We start from the raw sequence: 14699 nt of genomic DNA, 5'->3' as shown, positions 1-14699 counted from the left end.
TAGCAAGCAGCCAAGTGTCAGTCAAAATGACCTCACGTGCCAATCACCTTGGAATGCCTTTGGAATTACCCATCACGGCCCAAACATAAGGCAGACATTCCCACTTCTGATTTGTCAGTTGGTTGCTGTGGTGTTGTTGGTTGGTTAGTTGTTGTGGTTCTGGTTGTGGTTGTTGTTACAGCTCTTCGCTAAAACCATGGCCCTCCTTGGGGCATGCCTTGTTTTTTCTAAAATATACTTTTAATAAATCTTTTCTAATTCTCACTGACCTGTGATTCTTCACTGCGTCAACAAGGAAGAACTGAGGGAAAATGCTAACTACACTTCTGCACCGTTATTGCCACCCCTATGCCTTTGGGGCGACACTGTAGTTCACATCACCCCAATGGTAACACTACCTTAATGGTTTTCAGTGCATTTCTGAAGGCTATTGGTAAGATTACCTTCTGTTACCCCAAGCGCTCATCCCCCTGATATGCTCTCTAGGAAATCTCCAAAGACCCAGTGACTAGTTTAAGAACTTGAAGCAGATTTGAAATGCTGAGGGAAACATATTCAGTTCACGCTAACTAGATAGAGACCCCCAAAACATGAGACAAAAGAAAGTCACAAATGGCTTCCAGTCTCTTTTAACCGTTCCCCACCCCTCTTTGTTTTAGCTGCATGAGTTTGCTTTTAACAAAATGACTCTCAGCTTTGCATTACATTAATAAGATGGATATGAGATGACAAAAGTAGAATCATAAATAAGTTATAAATAACCAAATTGCTATATGGGATCTGTACTCCTTCACTAAGAAGGTACTTCTAAAATCCTTAAAGTCAAAGCCCCCGCAAAAGTGAAATAATGCAAGTCCCTAGGTGCAGGGGGCACTCATGGAGCAGGCTGTTGGCCTTTGCCGTGTTGGGAAGATCAGAGAGATGGGGGCACCCAGTGGGAGTGGGGGAGAGTAGCCCCACATGTGGCGTTAGATCACTCTAAGGCTCTCAATGTGACTTTTTGTAATGTAATTACTTGGAGCCACAATTTTTTTAAATAACACATTTTCGAAGTCTCAGCAATTCTGTTTAAAGACTGGTGACTGTTCATGGGCCGAGAGTCGCTCTAAAAACCATTCCGAGAGTGTGAGGGTGAAACCCTACCTCTGAAGCAAACGTTTGTGCCTGCAAATACCAAAGGTGGCTGATGTAGTCCCAGGGGAGGCCAGAGGAACCCAAGCAAGGCGTCAGCAGCCCTCACATTCCTTCAGAACAACAGTAATTAGAGCAGCTGGAATATTTGCAGCTTCCTTGGCTCACTTGCTGGGTTTTTTTTTTTTAGCTTAAACTTAATCTTATTTTCATATGTTTTTGTGTAAATCAGACACATGTGGCTTGATTACAGACGTTAAGTGGCCACTAGGAGCTTTAGATAAAAGGCAGTGCTGTGGGTTCCCTGATATCTGGCTTCAGGCTCTATCTCCATGCCCCACCTCCTGTGTTGACTTCTGCCCACCTCCTTCCTGCATTCTCACCGCCCTTCCTCCCAGTGGTGTCTACTTAAATCTAAGCCAATTAAATAAAGCTTAATAATAGAACACCATTCCGAAAAGAGCACAAAGAAGGGGAATTGCATGGCCCCCGACAGAATAATAAAAGAGAGGGAAAACATTTTAAAGAGCTTCCCAGCAGACATCTGCCTCCTTCTTTGTCTATTTATAGGGAGGCAAACTTTTTTTTTTTCTTCTTGTTGCCAGCATCCCTATGCCAAGTCCTCCCCTTTTGTTTGGTGAAATCTTAATGATACATCCTTGTGTGTCTCAATATTTCTAAGATACTGATGGGAGAATTATCGTATCATGCATGCATGAGTATTGTTATAGAATTTCCAGAACACCTGGGAGTGCTCATATAGTAGATTCCGATATATTTCAAGACTAGCTTTTATTTTGATGTATCCTTGTAGCCAGCAAGTAATATTCTCACTCAATTAAGAAATCTTCACTTTTTAAAACGGGTCATTACTGGCAATTTTTTTAGTAATAAAATGTTGGCTGCCACTGTTAAGAAAATAACTTGGGGAGGAACAGATATTTCAAATGAGCATTACAAAAAGGGGAGGGGGAGGTGCCAACTTAGTCCCCACTGTGCTAATTAAGTTATCACGCTTTGCCTCTTAAACAATATGCAGCAAAAGTTGAAGAATCTGCTGGAGATCACCCTTAATTGTAAACTCTTCCCCAAGACTCCAGTGAGCTGATGAAATCCCTCTGCTTCTGTTGCTTTTAGCTCTTCAGGCTAAAAGTAGATTTGCCAGAATTTTATTTTTCCGGTCAGATGACTGGAGCACAGTGTGTATTTTCCTCTCTCTGGTGGAGTCCTCCTTTCTAAATGCATGCCTTTTCCAAATATCCAGTAGTCAGGAATGTCATCTTCAGAGAGAGTGGGAGTTCAGGCAAAGAACATCATCAGTCAGCTGAATTGTGACTTCTTTAGACCACAGCTGGAATTTGAGTGCTCACAGTGCCCTCGAAAATAGCCTGATGCTCTGTCTCCAGGGTCAGCCAAATGCCTTCACCATGAAATCTCTGTATGCTGCTGCAGGTTGACAGATGGTTCCCAGCAGGTGAATTAGGCACTATTAGTGAATGAGATGCTGTCTTTCTCTGGCACGATCCTTCTCAAAGACATCTTATGCCTTCAGAATTTACAAAAGGCATTTAGCTGCTAAGCAAAAGTAAAGCGAAGGGTCGAAGCTAAGAAACCACATATTGGCATGAACTCTGCTCAAGTTAATAGTCTCTTCACAAGGCTATAGAGTAGTGCTGAGTGATGAAGAAATACTATTCGAAGACTGATACCGACATATCACAATTTCCCACAGTTGTCGAAGCACATTTCTACGAATGACTTTAATTCTTGCAGCAACTCTATAACGGCAATCTCATTAATAATCTCTGTTTTACTGGTGATAAAACTAAGGATCTAAGAAGTTAGAAGGTCTGCCCAGTATTACACAGCCAAAAGGTGACAGGCCAGAGCTCCAACACAGCTTCCATATCCAAAGTTTGTGTTATTTTAAAGATTTAATTTAATCAAATTCTAATCAGAATGTTTAGAAAAAATAAACTGTTATCATTCTTTCATTTATTTATTCATTCAGCCTTTCCTAACCAACCACTTTTAAATCAGGAAACGGTAAGCCAGGTAGATAAGGAGATTTCCCTGCTTGGAACAGAGGAGTTCATGTACACAAAATTAAAGCATCAGCACATTTTTGTATTTTCTGTAGTACATACTTCAATTTTTTCATTCATTTGATGAATAGTTATTCAAATACTTGCTACCAGATAAGGAATGCATAGTAACTACAAAAGAAAATGATCCCTGCCTCATTTGAAGTGTGTTGTATACTCCTACATGGTTTAATATTTGTTATCCTTCATTTGTGTTCATTTTGAATTCAAAATACTATGGGAAAAACAAAGAATTCATATGTTAGATAAAAACCAATGGCTTCTAGGATTGAAATAAAGCAGAAAAAAGGGGAGGGAAGCAGGGACGTGAATTTCTTCCAATTTCAAGGATCCTTAATTAACAATAGAAGGTAGTTCATATGACAGCCAAATAAGTGATAGAAACAGGAGCCATACACCAGTAGACAGAGACATTCCTGGAGGTCGTTGGGGAGGACTTCACATAGAAGAGAGCTGCAATTCAACTAGAAGATGACGAACCTACGGGAGTGGAGTGGGGGGTGGGGGGTGGGCAGGGAGAGAAGAAGAGGAGAAAAAGAGAAAGAAGAGGACTTTGCAGAAGGAGAGAAGAAAACTATGAAGCTGAAATGAAAAGGGCAATTAATAGGTCTACAAAAAGAACTCGTCAAAGAAGGGGTGAGGATTTGTGATGGTAGAAAGTTGGGGATAAAGTTGAAAAAGTAGGGTGTAGTCTTGGTATAGAAGCCTTTGAGGCCCAGTCTAGAAATTTAGTTTTTATTATTAAGTAAGTTTTGTAGCAGCCTAATTGTGCCCTTCCTCAATGCCTTCTCCTTATACCACACAAACCTGTATGTCTGCATTCACTTATTCTACCATTTTAAAAACGGTTAGTATTTGTATGAAAATTAGAAACAAATGGACAGATGGCCCTCTGTCAAGCAGAGAAGTGTTAGTCAGATATATTCTGATTCTGAGCAGAAAACAACAGTGTACTCTATAAATAAGTAAAGACACTGACACATGTGCCCCCTTACTAACCAAGGGTCTCTATATTGCAGTGTCAATTCATTTATAAAATAAAATATTTAAATATATTTAGATTTAGTCAGTCAGAGCCAGCATGTGTTAACAACTTAGCAAAATAAGTTTTTAGCTGGTTTCCTCAAACATTATTTCTTCTCAGCACCCTTTTCAAAAAGGAAAGAATATGACTACTACCCCAGAGTAGCTACTGGAAATCTCATCATGCCTTTTGTTAAGTATCCTTAATTCTTTCATGTATATTTTAAAGTATGTTTGCTTTGCAAGAAACATAACTTTCTCCTAAAAGCCAACCCCAATGAAGGAAGGATATCTTTATCTTTCTCTATCAGTGGTTTTGGTTCAGCATGGTTTCTAGCTACTAACAAATTAGAAGTGATAACGAACCGCTTGTAAACCTCTTAGGGAGCAGAAACGGTTTAGCAGCGTGTTAGACTAGACGATTTTTTTTTTGGCCACTGCTCTCCTATTTAAAGACTGCTTGGATTGTGAATATTTTCCCAAGAGTGTTGAGAATTCAGTTCTCAGTCATTGAAATCTTGTTAACGTGGACAAGTGCAGTGAATTACATGAACTGTTCAAAATCTCATAAAGCAGATTGGTAGAGGAGGTGGAGAACAGTGTTTTTATTGTTTATTTGAGAACTAACTGAGTAGGCTAATGCTAGCCAGTGAGGTTAAGTTTAACCTTCAGCTATTCAGGATTCCAGCAACTTCAAGCATCTCAGTGTTTAGTTTATCTGACAGGTTTATCAAAACTTGAAAAATAACCAAATGTGTTTCAAGGGTTAATGAATAGTATATCCTGACTAGCAATCCAGGGAAGATTTTATCTTGATTCTGTTGCTTAATGGAACATGGGTTCTTAACATAGTTGAGAAACCCATACTTGGCAATATTTTCTTCACAAGATTCTAAAAGTAAGCATTGAACTCATCATTCTAACTTCAGTGCTCTAGGTGCCACATAACTTGCACACAAATATGCCAATAGACAAATGTATTATACGTAGCCTAAGTGCATTGCATGCACATCCCATTTATCTTAGGATAAAACTTATTTTGTTTATAGCTAAACAATTGTTTATCTTGGGTTCCTTATTAATCGATTTACTCAACTTCCTGATGCCAGCGCACCACCTCCTGTTCTCTGTCATGTGCGGGCTAACCCTTCAATATAGCTGTTAGCTAATGGACTCTGCCAGGTGTTGTCAATCACAATTCTCAGCAATGGTAAGTGGCATCAGGAAACCTGATAGAAAAAAATGGAGTAGAGACAGAGGCAGAATTGCAGATGAATAAATTTCAGTTTGTTCAAGAGGCTGAATATCCTGAATAACATGTGCATCATATTTCTAATAAGTTCAAAGTTGCTATCAGAGAAATACCAATTATTAGAAGAGCCACAGAGTATTTATGCTTGAAATTATCTTTAACCAGAGTTGAAAACCTAAAAGCAACTCTCAGGAGCTATAAGAGTTGGTGTATGGCTGGAAGGCTTAAGCTACCTTCTAACTCTGTCATGCTGGGAGGGACACTTGAACTCTTGGCCTCGATTGTCTCTTCTGTAAAGTGGAGATAATAATAGTCCTCTGTCTTGGAATGTGATGGGGAAGAATAAATAAATTGATAGATACAAAGTGCTTTGAACATTGTCTGGCACATAGTAAGTGCTGTATAAATGTTTGTTATATTGTTTTAGGGATGTTGCAGCCACACTATATAATGTATCAGATACTAAAACTGTGCCAAATAATACTCAACAAAACCTTTGTTAAAGTAATTAAATCCTTTTTTATGGAATAGAAATTATCACTTTTAACACATTGTGTTAATTTCAAATGACTATTCAATTTTATATGTCTTATAGAATAGGCCATAAGTTGCTTTTTAAAAATAAATCCCAGATGACATTTATTTCTTTCTCATAAAATGAAATTTAGAAAAAAATAAGCCATTTTATAACAAAAGAAAAACACAAAAGTTAGGATGATGGATAAATAGGGCATGATTTTTATGACTAATAGGTACTGGGTATTTTCAATTTTCTAATAATCATTTCATTCTTTGGCTAATGATTTCTAAATTCTGTTGGGATGAAATTAACATTTAAGTGTTTAAGGCTGGAATTTTACTTTCATTCATATATAACTTGAGTTAATTTTGGAAAGACTAAAAGATGGGATACTATCTTTTAAATATTGTTTTAGTATCATTCAAATGATGAAATGTTTTTTGATAATAAGTGTCAGTAAATATTTCCTGTAAAGACCCAGATGGTAAATATTTGGGTCATATATAAATATAAAAAGAGCCATACAGTCTCCATCATAACTATCAACTCTGGCAGTGTAGCATGAATGCAGCCATAGACAATACAGAAATGGATAGATGTGTTTGTGTGCCAATAACACTATTTAGAAAAACAGGCAGCAGTGGGATGGATCTAGTCTGTGGCCCATTGTTTGTTGACCCCTATTTATAGAATTCCTTTTTTTCCTTTTTTTTACTGGGGTAAATGATACAAGCACACATATATAATCTTACTTGCACACTTATACACATGGGTACTTGTGTACTAGAAAATCAAACAATGAAGTGCAAAAAATGCACATTAAGGTATTTAAGGAAAATAAGGAATTTTAAAGAGAATATAAAGCATGATATTTTATTCAGCATTCATTGATGAAATATCCGAAGACTCTTAATCAGAACAAGGCCAGAGCTGGTCTACCATTTTATCTTTGTTTAAAAATCAACCTACAAGGTTTAATATTTTTTAATCAAAACTACCCTTCAAATTCTTTAAATAATCTTATTGTGTATATTCATGTCACCTATACATATATGTGTCATATATAAATATATATGTTATATATAAATATATAATGTCATATATAAATATATTTTAAATTTGAGAATGACTAAGTTGGATAAAGGGCGGGAGGGGGGGGTGGGAAACTGTGTTCAGAGGCCTGGGTGGTCAATTTTTTTTTCCTAAAATAACTATCAAATTATTTGAGGAAATAGAGAATTGTACTTTTTTCTTGCCTGCAGAATATTCTTTCTTTTTTTAAAAAAAGTTAAGCCTTTCTTGTTTTCTGCTGTGCATTGTGTGTAAATGCTCACAGATTAAACTTAAACTAATGCATATAAAAGCATAGGACCTGAGCCAGTCAGTGTTTGTTATTTTTGAATCAAATGCTTGTCTGCTCATATCCATATACACATTGTTCTTTGAAAGGTGCTTTTTGTCTTTCCAAGTTTACGTTTCTTACTGGGTCTTGAGAAAGAGTTAATAGCTATCACAGTTTGAGTCTTAGAGCTCCTTCTTGTAAAGCAACATCCTCCTTGAGAATATGATGGAGTCCACACCACCAGGGGTGAAATCAGACAGGCCCTGGTGAAAGCTCGTGGAGATACATAGATTTAGACACCTGTTGTAAGACGGCAAGACTTCAAAATGGGCCTCAACTCTGCCCCTTGCATTTAAAGACAATTACTTATATATGTTTCGCCCTTTGTAGTCTTCTCTGTAGATGAAGATGATTACACCTGAATGGCTTTGAGGTACAAAGCAAGCCTAGTGCCTTCTAGTAATTGTGTTTAATTCTATGTACCATATTAGTAAGAAGTATTCTGTATTGTTCTAGTGAGATTTCTAAGCAGAAGTCCTAATCCAGAATGACTTTTGTGATTCCGAATGTCAAAATAAGTTTAATACCTATAGGGAAAATTTAATTAATTGTTTAAAAAAAGTCCTCTTTCTCCTGTGCTGGGAAGAATCAATACAGGCTGGGCTAGAGGCCCAGTCCTTTAAGCTTGCTGGATATAATTAACGAGTTGCCAGGGGGAATATATTCTCTTGGGAAAGAAACATATTCCTCCAATTTATTAGCTGAAAACAATTTAAACAATTAAACATTTTGTTTTGTTTGAATGTAATACTGATGTAGCTTCTTCACTGGAATGAAGCTAAAAAGCAAGAAAAAGTACGCAATAATTAGTATTTTCACTCCTCTATTCCAAACACCTGAAAAAATGCCTAGCTAATTGTAAATACTCAATGTATGGGTATAAAGAACCACCAAGAAATTTATCTCATGATCTTATAGTTTTAGAGAAAGACACTAGTTGAGTTTGGTATATATTTACATGATGTACTTAATGTACAAAGATTAAGTTATTAATTTTCTAAATTCTTTTTTTTTTTTTTTTACAGAAAGAAGCCAGAACCTATTATCAATCCTTTGAGAACACAACATAACGGACTTTACCATTTTACTACTTCCTTAATTCGGTAAGCCCCTATCCTCTGTGCAATGAAAGAGATGCCCACAATTGTGAAAAATAACTGTTAACCATATTTTAAATTTTTATATTAAATAAATATTAATTCATTTTGATAAGGGAGAGATACACATGAATTCTACAGTTAATAGAGTTGGGATTGTTAAAATAGCACTTAATTTTGAAAGAGGATTGAACTAGGCCTGTCACCTCTGCTATAGCTAACAGTACCAATAGTATTTTCTCAACATTTAATGTATGCCAGACTTGGTCCTACATGAGTTACTATGCATAAATTAAACCATTTATTCCTTACAACAACCCTGTGAGTGGATACAGGGATCATCTCCATTTTACAGCATGAGACAGCGAGAGAGGAGGCAAGTAGATACAGGACTTCACCCAAGGTAGTATACCTGGGTCTGGAAGCAGCAGACGCTGCGAAAGACACCAGCCCCTGCTGTTACTGTGAGAGTAGTTTCATGTTATGATAGAAGTGTCTCACAATCAGAGTCACCTATATTTTGAATTGGTTCTATCTAAATTTATGGAGGAAAAAAATATGTAATGCATTTACTGAAAGAGCCATAGTAGGCGAACATTGACTGAATGTTTGTATTTGTTACTTTGTACTTGTTGCATGAGTAAATAAAGGAATGTATATACTCACCTCTGTTTCCAAGCAGAAAGAATATTTTTCTTTATTTTACATTTTTAAATTCAAAATTCCTACAATAAAACCAGAGTTTTATTCTTACAGAAAGAATACAAGTAAATGATTTTTTTTTTTTTTAGGAAATGAAGACTGCAATTTAATTTAATTTCTTTGTATTAGAAATATAGAATATACATTTTTAAGTTGGCCATAGCAATACATGCTTTACCGTTTTTATTCTTTATTATTTAATCAAGAAAATTTATAAAATTTTTTAAAAGAAATATAGAAAATTTATAATAAATACCTAAGTATCAACTGCATGGATTATTGCTAATATAAGCATTCAGCTTTGTTCAAATCTTTTTTGTAAATTTATTTTTTAATTATAGTTTACATGCAATATTATGTTTGTTTCAGGTATACAACATCTAGCGATTAGATATTTAAATGCCTTATGAAATGATCACCACATGTGGTGTTCATATCTTTTCTAAAGAAACCATCACAGAAAGAGCAAAATTTCACCCTGCTTTCTTTCTTTCCGTCCTAAAAGTTATCACAATCCTGAAGATGATCTAACCTTTCCTATGTGTGTTCTAATACTTTGACATGTGTATGAAACAGTGCGCCATTTAATTATTTACATTTTAAAAGTTTACATAAATGGTATCGTGCTGGAGATATTCTTTTGCAGCTTGCCTTCACTTAACATTATACTTAGAGCTCCATCTATATTGATACAAGAAGATCTGGTTGACTCATTCTGTCATAAACTTGACTCAGTTTAATGTTTCAGTCATGTAGTGCTTAGTTTTATTTAATATTACTTCTAAATAGCTTTCAGCATTTTGAAGATTTAATGCTAAAATAGTTTAAGCATGGCTAGCAAAGCATCTTTAGAACTCATGTATAAGAAATCCAAAGTTCTTTACATGTGATATCATGCCAATTCTGTTGGTTTCATTTTTTTCTCATTAGAAAAGCATTTATTTATTCACTGTAAGGATCTTGTTACCTAATGGGACTCATAATTCACTGCTTTTGCCATAACACAATAATTGAAATCTGTTTTATTTCCCCATAGATGAAATACTGACTATTCCCAAATGCAATGTAAATACTTCTTTGAAATTAAAAGATACTTAAAAGAAAACAGTCTTGTTCGCCCCATGTTAATTGTTTATCTTCCATTCAACAATCATAAGAGAACTTTTGAAAAAAAAATTTTTTTAAATGTTCTCTAACACAGTAAAAGAAATGTCAATATACAATAGTAAGATTTATAGACATAGAATTTTTCATAACTGTTTTATTTTCTGAAGAGAGTGAATTACTACTTGGGCAGAGTTGGGAGAGAAAGAAAAGATAAACTAAACTTTGCTGGGCAAAATGAGTAAATGAAGATTTTATGTGAACCTTACAGGTCAGTAGTGCACTGCAAATTTGCAAATGAGGAAATTCATGCCCAAATATGTCAGGTAATTTACTCAAAATCATATAGTGATTACAGAGCCTGGTCGAAACTCATTGCTCTCAAACTTCAAAGCTATACTGCCTACCGGGGAAAAAAATTGGGAAAACCTGACCTATTTGACACATTATTAGCTGTTTAATTCATTCCGCCAATGTTTATTTGGATCCTTTTATGTGAGTTGAGGGGGCCGATATTAGAAAAGCAAAGAAGACACAATATCTACCCAGAGCGAGAAAACAGGCTATTGGGAACAACAAAGATTGATTCAGTGATACCATAAATGTGACTATTTAATTAAGTATCTCTATTTTGCTTTGTTATCGTGACATTTTTACCAGGTAATTACCTTTACAATTATTTAATCATGCCATTGTATTAAACTGAATGGGATAATAGGAATGAAAATGGTTTGTAAATGCCAAAGTCTTTGCAATAATTTGCTAATATTACTAATTCTGTAAAATTTGTAAAATTTACAACTGAAAATTTTAAACCTAATTCATGTAATTCTGAATGCGAATGTTCATATTTCTCTCTAAAACTTGAGTCTTCATATAATACCAGCATCTCTTTGACATAAAGATTATAGAGTAGTAAACAGCCCTGACAATCCATTGCTTTCCAGGCCTCCACCACCTATTAGAGATATTATTTAACTTCCTTAAGCCTTGTAGCAGGTAATATAGTATCAACCTCATGCCTGTCCAGAATCTGATCATTTCTCATTATTTCTACTTGTATCATTGGAATCCACTCTCACCTTGACTACTGTAGTAGCCTCCTCAATCTTGCTCATTTATAGACTCTTGTTCACATAGTGTCATCTTTTATGACTCTTAACCAATTGATATGATTCTCTTGCAAAATCCACCAGTGGCTGGCCATAACAGTCAGAATAAAGCCCACAAGGCATTATATAAACCAGCCTCTTCTACCGCCTGACATCATCTCAGCATCTTCTCCTTCCACTGAGAGCAGAGACTGTGCAACTCCCTGAACCGTGTCTAGAGTACCTTGGTAGACCCTCACCTGTTCAAGGACTGAATATGTATGCAGGGGTTTCTATGGAATGATGTTCACCACACACTGTGTCCTTAACACACATCAGTGATGGTTGTTGAAGATTCCTTCAGTTTGTCTTAATAGAGTACGCTGCTTCTGGAATGCTAAAGAGCTTTCATGGATGTTTTTGACACATGGCACATTAGCATCATGACAAAACTTTATTCTACTGATGTATAATCTTGAATGTTAATTTACAGTTCCAAAAACACAGAAAAAATTATAGTCAAATTAGTGGGGCAGAAATGAGAAAACCATTTAAAAGAGCAGAAAATGTTAATTTTCTCATTCCATGAAATCTTTTATATAAATAATAATAAGATTTGCCACAACCAGGCATTGCTGAGATTTTGCTTTATCTTCACAATAGATTTATTTCTTTTCATCATTCATAAATAGGTAAAGTTTATCCCTTAAGACAATTTTCTATGAAATAGGCAATTTTTTTTGTTTTATTTTTACGACATTCCTTAGGAGCAGCACTTGATGAGTGTTTGCATTGTTGAGAACATTTGGCAAAAGAAAGACAAACAGTAGGACCACAATACCCCAACAGTTAAGGAAAGGAGAAAGAAAACCTGGTATTTTCACCACCCTCTCCAAAAACAAGTACATTGACTTGCGCTGATTACTGTCTCATCAGGATTCGCCCTGGCCCATGGCACTCTGTGTGAATAATTTTAAAGGCTGATTTAACATTCTAAAAATAAATTCTATTGGTAAATTAGGATATCAGATGGTCCCTTTATAAAAGCCTGTTCTAATCTGTACTATCAGCTGACAGTCATACCCAGACCCCAAACTGTTCTGGCTCTTAGTGAGCAAGAACCTATTCCAGGGATGAGTTCTGGAAGAGGGATGTCTCATGCTTAACTAGAGACAGAAAGAGGGAGAGTTGCCCACATACTCCGGCAGGAGTTAAAATAACAATAACAGTCCTCCTACTTAACAGGCTGAGTCAGAAGCACATTCTACTGATTTCTCCATGGCAGTTTCGAGCAGATTGTTTGGGCTACAATTCTGTAGGCAGAGGTAGGCACCACCTGCTTCTAAAGGCTGAAGTTCTTGTTAGGAGGGTGCTGTTATTAAGTCTTGCCTTTTAACATGTTAGCCAAATGGAAACAGGAAAAGAGGAAAATTTGGTGCTGATGAGCACTACCTTTTTCTAACACTTAGAATGAAATGGTGGTCCAGGTATGGTTTCTGTGCATTTAGTTCTTTTACTCACCATGACTATAAGTCACTTAAAAAGGTAGGCTTACTGTGAGAGGTCTTAAGAGTCAAATCTTGCTGGATGTTTGCCTTCAGAAAATTTAGTAGACAAGTTGAAGTGACCTTCTCTTAGTGTGGGGACAGAGTCAATGCCAATAGAAATCTGCTTTTTGCTTAAATGGAAGAAGGGAAATTGTTTTGTGGTCACTGAGGTACCTCATAATCCAAGGCCTGAGTACTCTTACTTCCTCAGCCCAGGCCTCCAATACACTTATGTGAATCTTCCAATGGCCTTTGATGAGTTTGCCTTCCTCTGACTCTTTTATAAGCTGACTTCCCTGCATGCTGGCATCACATGATTTTTCATGTATGTCAGATCATTTTTATTTGCTATTTAAAATGCTCCCATAATACAAAGGTCCAAACTCATTAAAGACCCTTCAAAACAGGGCTCCAAGCAGCCATTTCTAGACAGCCTCAAATCCCTCCCTTTTACTCAACTGCCTTTCCTTCAGCTTAACCACAGCAGGCTATTTGTTGCCTCCTCAACTTAATTATTTCTCTTTGTATGCCATGCTTTTCTCACGTTATTTTTGCCTTGTTATTTCTGCAACTCCTGCCTAAATAATCCATCTTCCCCTTGTCTGATTTACAAAAGCCAATGTCTGTTCAATTCAAATGTCATTTCTTCTCTGAAGCTTTCTTCCTCAGCCTCTCAAAATGGTATTAATTGTGCCTTTGAGGGAAGAGGGGCTTCCATAGCCTTTTAAGTATATCTGGACTACTGAAAAATCATCTCAGTGTGTAATTATTTCCATCTCTGTCTTTTTCCCCAGCTCTGTGAAGTTCTCAAAGGCAAAAGTTTTGTCTTCTCCCTATTCGTGCATCCAGACCATGTTATTGCTTTTGAAACACAATATTTAATAAATTGTTAATAATTAATAATGATAATAAATAATGAGCAATATGATCAAAAGCATAAGTGGTAAATAAATGTGGAATTATGTAGGTAAAAAAGAAAGAACTATAGCCCTAGGTAGCAGATTTATAAAATAGGTTTTATGGTGGTGGCTGAGTTTTTGTTTGTTTGTTTGTTCGTTTTGGTCATTTCTTTTGTATGTGTCGTTGTTTGTTTTGGATAGAAAAAGAAAAGAGTCTGTTAATAGGAAGTAAGGGAAGAAAGAAGCTGACACTGTGAGACCACAAGGGGATGTCAGAGAAGAACAAACTTTTCTCTACAGCTACATTCTTCTGGCTGGTTTAATAATCAAATAGACATGAGACAGATTAGCAAGATAAAATAACCAAATTTAATACATACATATGTATGGGAACCCACCATACATGAGAGAGTCAGAGACCCTACATACATGAAAGGTTCAGAGACAGAAAGGGGGATTGAGGTATGAGACATCTTGAGTTAGAGATGAAGTAATGTACCTTGAGGGCTTCAAAGGGTCATTGCAGGATGATAAGAACAGAAGTCTAGTAGGTAGAAGTTTGCCTTGCCCTTTCGATATGTCAAAAGAAGGTATCACTCATGTGCAAGGCACCTAATTCAAATTCTTCTAGGTAGTTAAAGGAAGAGGCTGAAGTTTCTCTTGAGCCTGTGCCTAAAGTTGCTTTCAGCTCAAAGTAATCTGTGTACCACTGAGGTACATCTTGGGGTGGCTCATTCAGAACCCCCACAGGGATATTTAAGGAAACATAGCTTTGGAGGAGGCAGGAAAAGATATGTTAAAGAACAAATAGATTAATATTAATAAA

General features: G+C 36.1%; 1 protein-coding gene across 16 annotated transcripts in view; it reads left to right on the top strand.

Moving 5' to 3' along the window:
- Positions 1-14699, top strand: part of MAP2 (microtubule associated protein 2) — a 259216-nt gene that overhangs the window by 160397 nt on the left and 84120 nt on the right. For 15 of the 16 annotated variants that reach the window (XM_011369630.2, XM_023536262.1, XM_023536263.1 and 12 more), the window contains one exon: positions 8459-8536. The gene's annotated coding sequence lies outside the window, so the exon portion shown is untranslated. Of the gene's footprint in view, positions 1-8454; positions 8537-14699 lie in introns of all 16 variants that reach the window. The other variant, XM_023536264.1, reaches the window with a different exon arrangement.

This window comes from Pteropus vampyrus, unplaced genomic scaffold, assembly GCF_000151845.1.
Source record: "Pteropus vampyrus isolate Shadow unplaced genomic scaffold, Pvam_2.0 Scaffold152, whole genome shotgun sequence".
NCBI lineage: Eukaryota > Metazoa > Chordata > Mammalia > Chiroptera > Pteropodidae > Pteropus > Pteropus vampyrus.
Note: the sequence above shows the minus strand (reverse complement) of the source record. Positions and strands in the feature narration are given on the sequence as shown.